Source organism: Harmonia axyridis, chromosome X (genome assembly GCF_914767665.1).
Source record: "Harmonia axyridis chromosome X, icHarAxyr1.1, whole genome shotgun sequence".
Classification (NCBI taxonomy): Eukaryota; Metazoa; Arthropoda; class Insecta; order Coleoptera; family Coccinellidae; genus Harmonia; species Harmonia axyridis.
The window spans coordinates 31,361,768-31,369,267 of record NC_059508.1 but is presented as its reverse complement, the minus strand read 5'-3'; the positions used below and the strand labels follow the sequence as shown (position 1 = coordinate 31,369,267).

General features: G+C 40.8%; 2 non-coding genes across 2 annotated transcripts; both read right to left on the bottom strand.

Annotated features, from left to right (window-relative positions):
* Positions 1-2,891: 2,891 nt before the first annotated feature.
* On the bottom strand, positions 2,892-3,010 carry LOC123686921. Its single transcript, XR_006748674.1, has one exon. It is a non-coding gene; the product is annotated as a 5S ribosomal RNA (ribosomal RNA).
* Positions 3,011-5,018: 2,008 nt separating this feature from the next.
* Positions 5,019-5,137, bottom strand: LOC123686910. The gene has a single exon (XR_006748663.1). It is a non-coding gene; the product is annotated as a 5S ribosomal RNA (ribosomal RNA).
* Between the last annotated feature and the right edge of the window lie 2,363 nt (positions 5,138-7,500).

Genomic DNA, 7,500 nt, shown 5'->3' with positions numbered 1-7,500 from the left:
TAACTATCCTGGTTCAAAAGTTGTATCGGAACATTTTCACGTCGAAAATATATCTCTAAGTCCAGACCGATGCACCACGTAATCTCGGGCAGACCGATGCACAACGTAAATGACGATCGGGACCGGGGCGATCGGTCGTATCTGACACCGCCGGCTCGGTTCTAACATCGTCAATGAGTCGGGGTTGAAAAAAAGGACGTGAACATTTTTCCTTATAAAAATCAAACCCGATCATGGATTTTGATTCTGATTGTTGATTATCGCTATTAGAACATATAAGGAGGCAACCAAAACAAATTTGAAAAAATTCCACGAACAAAAAATTTTTTTCAAAAAAAAAAAAAAAAATCGTAATCACCTCGGTCATGGCGAGTTATTTTCCGTATTTCATTCCACAATCAACGTACAACATAGAAGAAATCATCTCTCTAACTATCCTGGTTCAAAAGTTGTATCGGAACATTTCACGTCGTAATATCTCGCCAAGTCCAGACCTCGGCGATAGGTAGTATCTGACACCGTCCGCTCGGGACTGACATCGACTTGGACTCGGGCTGATGATGGGGAGGCGTTTAAGGACGTGAACATTTTTCCTTATAAAAATTAAAGTCGACAATGAATATTGATTCTGATTACTGATTTACGCTTTAAAAACACATTAGAAGGCAACCAAATCGAATTTGAGGAAATTCCACGATCAGAAAATTTTTTTCGAAAAAAAAAAAAATCCGAAAAATATTTTTCGATTCCTATTACTGATTTACTCTTTTAGAACACATTAGGAGGCAACCAAATCAAATTTGAGAAAATTCCACAATCAGAAAATTTTTTTCGAAAAAAAAAAAAATTCGAGGACACCTCGGTCATGGCAAGTTATTTTCCACAATCCATTCCCCAATCGACGTACATCACAGAAAAAATCATCTCTCTAACTATCCTGGTTCAAAAGTTGTATCGGAACATTTTCACGTCGAAAATATATCTCTAAGTCCAGACCGATGCACAACGTAAACTAGGGCTGAACCGATGCACCACGTAATATCGGGCAGACCGATGCAGAACGTAAACTCGATCATACCGATGCTTCACGTAATCTCGATCTTACCGATGCACCACGTAAACAAGGGCAGACCGATGCAGAACGTAAAGTAGATCTTACCGATGCACCACGTAATCTCGATCTTACCGATGCACCACGTAATCTCAATCTTACCGATGCACCACGTGAACTGGATCTTACCGATGCAGAACGTGAATTGGATCTTACCGATGCACCACGTAAACTCGATCTTACCGATGCACCACGTAATCTCAATCTTACCGATGCACCACGTGAACTGGATCTTACCGATGCAGAACGTGAATTGGATCTTACCGATGCACCACGTAAACTCGATCATACCGATGCACCACGTAATCTCGGGCAGACCGATGCACAACGTAAATGACGATCGGGACCGGGGCGATCGGTCGTATCTGACACCGCCGGCTCGGTTCTAACATCGTCAATGAGTCGGGGTTGAAAAAAAGGACGTGAACATTTTTCCTTATAAAAATCAAACCCGATCATGGATTTTGATTCTGATTGTTGATTATCGCTATTAGAACATATAAGGAGGCAACCAAATCAAATTTGAGAAAATTCCACGATCAGAAAATTTTTTTCGAAAAAAAAAAAAAAATCGTAATCACCTCGGTCATGGCGAGTTATTTTCCGTATTTCATTCCACAATCAACGTACAACATAGAAGAAATCATCTCTCTAACTATCCTGGTTCAAAAGTTGTATCGGAACATTTCACGTCGTAATATCTCGCCAAGTCCAGACCTCGGCGATAGGTAGTATCTGACACCGTCCGCTCGGGACTGACATCGACTTGGACTCGGGCTGATGATGGGGAGGCGTTTAAGGACGTGAACATTTTTCCTTATAAAAATTAAAGTCGACAATGAATATTGATTCTGATTACTGATTTACGCTTTAAAAACACATTAGAAGGCAACCAAATCGAATTTGAGGAAATTCCACGATCAGAAAATTTTTTTCGAAAAAAAAAAAAATCCGAAAAATATTTTTCGATTCCTATTACTGATTTACTCTTTTAGAACACATTAGGAGGCAACCAAATCAAATTTGAGAAAATTCCACAATCAGAAAATTTTTTTCGAAAAAAAAAAAAATTCGAGGACACCTCGGTCATGGCAAGTTATTTTCCACAATCCATTCCCCAATCGACGTACATCACAGAAAAAATCATCTCTCTAACTATCCTGGTTCAAAAGTTGTATCGGAACATTTTCACGTCGAAAATATATCTCTAAGTCCAGACCGATGCACAACGTAAACTAGGGCTGAACCGATGCACCACGTAATATCGGGCAGACCGATGCAGAACGTAAACTCGATCATACCGATGCTTCACGTAATCTCGATCTTACCGATGCACCACGTAAACAAGGGCAGACCGATGCAGAACGTAAAGTAGATCTTACCGATGCACCACGTAATCTCGATCTTACCGATGCACCACGTAATCTCCATCTTACCGATGCACCACGTGAACTGGATCTTACCGATGCAGAACGTGAATTGGATCTTACCGATGCACCACGTAAACTCGATCTTACCGATGCACCACGTAATCTCAATCTCACCGATGCACCACGTGAACTGGATCTTACCGATGCAGAACGTGAATTGGATCTTACCGATGCACCACGTAAACTCGATCTTACCGATGCACCACGTAATCTCGATCTTACCGATGCACCACGTAATCTCAATCTTACCGATGCATCACGTAATCTCGATCTTACCGATGCAGAACGTAAACTCGATCATACCGATGCACCACGTTATCTCGGCAGACCGATGCAGAACGTAAAAAAAAAGCTTACAGCACGCGGTGTTCCCAAGCGGTCACCCATCCAAGTACTAACCGCGCCCGACGCTGCTTGGCTTCAGTGTTCTGACGAGAACTGGCAATTTCAGCGTGGTATGGCCGTAAACAACATATATTGCGATATTTTCTATGATATCTCACTTTTTGGGAGCGGAAAGGACGTGAACGTTTTTCCTCATAAAAAATGAAATAACTTTTGGATATTAATTCTGATTGTTGATTTAAGCTTTAAGAACACATTAGGACATATCTCAATGAAATTTGAGGGATTTCCGAAATCGAAAAATATTTTTCGAAAAAAAAAAAAAATCCCAGAAGACCTCGGTCATCTCAAGTTTATTTCCATATTCTATTACACAATCAACGTACATCACAAAAGGAACCATCTCTCTAACTATCACAGTTAAATTTTTGTATCGGAACATTTCACGTCGGAATATCTCGCTAAGTCCAGACCGGGGAGATCGGTCGCATCTGACACCGTCCGCTCCGGTCTAACATCGTCTTGGAGTCGGGGTAACGATGGAGAGGCGTTTAAGGACGTGAACATTTTTCCTTATAAAAATTAAAGTCGACAATGAATATTGATTCTGATTACTGATTTACTCTTTTAGAACACATTAGAAGGCAACCAAATCAAATTTGAGAAAATTCCACAATCAGAAAATTTTTTTCGAAAAAAAAAAAAATTCGAGGACACCTCGGTCATGGCAAGTTATTTTCCACAATCCATTCCCCAATCGACGTACATCACAGAAAAAATCATCTCTCTAACTATCCTGGTTCAAAAGTTGTATCGGAACATTTCACGTCGAAATACCTCGCCAAGTCCAGACCGGGGCGATAGGTAGTATCTGACACCGTCCGCTCGGGACTGACATCGACTTGGACTCGGGCTAATGATGGGGAGGCGTTTAAGGACGTGAACATTTTTCCTTATAAAAATTAAAGTCGACAATGAATATTGATTCTGATTACTGATTTACGCTTTAAAAACACATTAGAAGGCAACCAAATCAAATTTGAGGAAATTCCAAAATCAGAAAATTTTTTTTCAAAAAAAAAAAAATCCGAAAAATATTTTTCGATTCCTATTACTGATTTACTCTTTTAGAACACATTAGGAGGCAACCAAATCAAATTTGAGAAAATTCCACAATCAGAAAATTTTTTTCGAAAAAAAAAAAAATTCGAGGACACCTCGGTCATGGCAAGTTATTTTCCACAATCCATTCCCCAATCGACGTACATCACAGAAAAAATCATCTCTCTAACTATCCTGGTTCAAAAGTTGTATCGGAACATTTTCACGTCGAAAATATATCTCTAAGTCCAGACCGATGCACAACGTAAACTAGGGCTGAACCGATGCACCACGTAATATCGGGCAGACCGATGCAGAACGTAAACTCGATCATACCGATGCTTCACGTAATCTCGATCTTACCGATGCACCACGTAAACAAGGGCAGACCGATGCAGAACGTAAAGTAGATCTTACCGATGCACCACGTAATCTCGATCTTACCGATGCACCACGTAATCTCGATCTTACCGATGCACCACGTGAACTGGATCTTACCGATGCAGAACGTGAATTGGATCTTACCGATGCACCACGTAAACTCGATCTTACCGATGCACCACGTAATCTCAATCTTACCGATGCACCACGTGAACTGGATCTTACCGATGCAGAACGTGAATTGGATCTTACCGATGCACCACGTAAACTCGATCTTACCGATGCACCACGTAATCTCAATCTTACCGATGCACCACGTGAACTGGATCTTACCGATGCAGAACGTGAATTGGATCTTACCGATGCACCACGTAAACTCGATCTTACCGATGCACCACGTAATCTCAATCTCACCGATGCACCACGTGAACTGGATCTTACCGATGCAGAACGTGAATTGGATCTTACCGATGCACCACGTAAACTCGATCTTACCGATGCACCACGTAATCTCGATCTTACCGATGCACCACGTAATCTCAATCTTACCGATGCATCACGTAATCTCGATCTTACCGATGCAGAACGTAAACTCGATCATACCGATGCACCACGTTATCTCGGCAGACCGATGCAGAACGTAAAAAAAAAGCTTACAGCACGCGGTGTTCCCAAGCGGTCACCCATCCAAGTACTAACCGCGCCCGACGCTGCTTGGCTTCAGTGTTCTGACGAGAACTGGCAATTTCAGCGTGGTATGGCCGTAAACAACATATATTGCGATATTTTCTATGATATCTCACTTTTTGGGAGCGGAAAGGACGTGAACGTTTTTCCTCATAAAAAATGAAATAACTTTTGGATATTAATTCTGATTGTTGATTTAAGCTTTAAGAACACATTAGGACATATCTCAATGAAATTTGAGGGATTTCCGAAATCGAAAAATATTTTTCGAAAAAAAAAAAAAATCCCAGAAGACCTCGGTCATCTCAAGTTTATTTCCATATTCTATTACACAATCAACGTACATCACAAAAGGAACCATCTCTCTAACTATCACAGTTAAATTTTTGTATCGGAACATTTCACGTCGGAATATCTCGCTAAGTCCAGACCGGGGAGATCGGTCGCATCTGACACCGTCCGCTCCGGTCTAACATCGTCTTGGAGTCGGGGTAACGATGGAGAGGCGTTTAAGGACGTGAACATTTTTCCTTATAAAAATTAAAGTCGACAATGAATATTGATTCTGATTACTGATTTACTCTTTTAGAACACATTAGAAGGCAACGCAATCAGATTTGAGGAAATTTCAAGATCAGAAAATTTTTTTCGAAAAAAAAAAAAATTCAAGAACACCTGGGTCATGGCAAGTTATTTCCCACAATCCATTCCACAATCAACGTACAACATAGAAGAAATCATCTCTCTAACTATCCTGGTTCAAAAGTTGTATCGGAACATTTCACGTCGAAATACCTCGCCAAGTCCAGACCGGGGCGATAGGTAGTATCTGACACCGTCCGCTCGGGACTGACATCGACTTGGACTCGGGCTAATGATGGGGAGGCGTTTAAGGACGTGAACATTTTTCCTTATAAAAATTAAAGTCGACAATGAATATTGATTCTGATTACTGATTTACGCTTTAAAAACACATTAGAAGGCAACCAAATCAAATTTGAGGAAATTCCAAAATCAGAAAATTTTTTTTCAAAAAAAAAAAAATCCGAAAAATATTTTTCGATTCTGATTACTGATTTACTCTTTTAGAACACATTAGAAGGCAACGAAATCAAATTTGAGTAAAATCCAAAATCAGAAAATATTTTTCGAAAAAAAAAAAAAATTCGAGAACACCTCGGTCATGGCAAGTTATTTTCCACAATCCATTCCCCAATCAACGTACATCCCAGAAAAAATCATCTCTCTAACTATCCTGGTTCAAAAGTTGTATCGGAACATTTTCACGTCGAAAATATATCTCTAAGTCCAGACCGATGCAGAACGTAAACTCGATCATACCGATGCTTCACGTAATCTCGATCTTACCGATGCACAACGTAAACTAGATCACACCGATGCAGAACGTAAACTCGATCTCACCGATGCACCACGTGAACTGGATCTTACCGATGCAGAACGTGAATTGGATCTTACCGATGCACCACGTAAACTCGATCTTACCGATGCACCACGTAATCTCGATCTTACCGATGCACCACGTGAACTGGATCTTACCGATGCAGAACGTGAACTCGATCTTACCGATGCACCACGTAAACTAGGGCTGACCGATGCATCACGTAAACGACGATCGAGAGGCGCGAAAGGACGTGAACGTTTTTCATTATAAAAATTGAAATAAATGATAAATAATGATTCTGATTGTTGATTATCGTTTTTAATATGCATTAGTAGGCAACCAAATGAAATTTGAGGAAATTCCGATAACAGAAAATTTTTTCGAAAAAAAAAAAAATTCATGAAATCCTCGGTCATCGCAAAATATTTACCATATTCTGTTCGATAATCAACGTATATTTAAGAAGGAATCATATCTGTATCTATCTTGGTTCAAATTTTGTATCGGAACATTTTGACCAAAGTCCGAGCTTCGGCCGAAACAGACACCGCTGACCTGGCCTATCGATCGACCGAGAGTCGGGGATAGAGCGTAAGTGTTGTCTGGAGGGGAACCCTGTGCTCTCCTGACATATATAGGGAAGGTGGTCGCGTTGGGCGATGCAGAACGTTTGGATCGGGAATTATATTTTTGGTTCAGCTATTGGAATATGGTTTATTGTTGGTATATATTGGCGAAATAACGTTCTTACTGACTGGGGATATTCATAAAAATGAGTCCGGAGATTTTCAGATCGAAGTCCGAGTGATCCGACTTGGAAGGCGTGTTGGGTGGGTCGAGATGGCTTAGATCGATCAGACGAGGCGGGCTAAGTGTTGACGTCATGCATCGGTCCATTTTCAGATTGAGTCCGAGTAATCCGACTTTGAAAGAGTGTTGGGTGCGTCGAGACTGTTTAGATAGATCGGACGAGGCGGACTAGGTGTTAACGACATGCATCGGTATATTTTCTGATCGGAGTCCGAAGAAATCGGCCCTAGTAG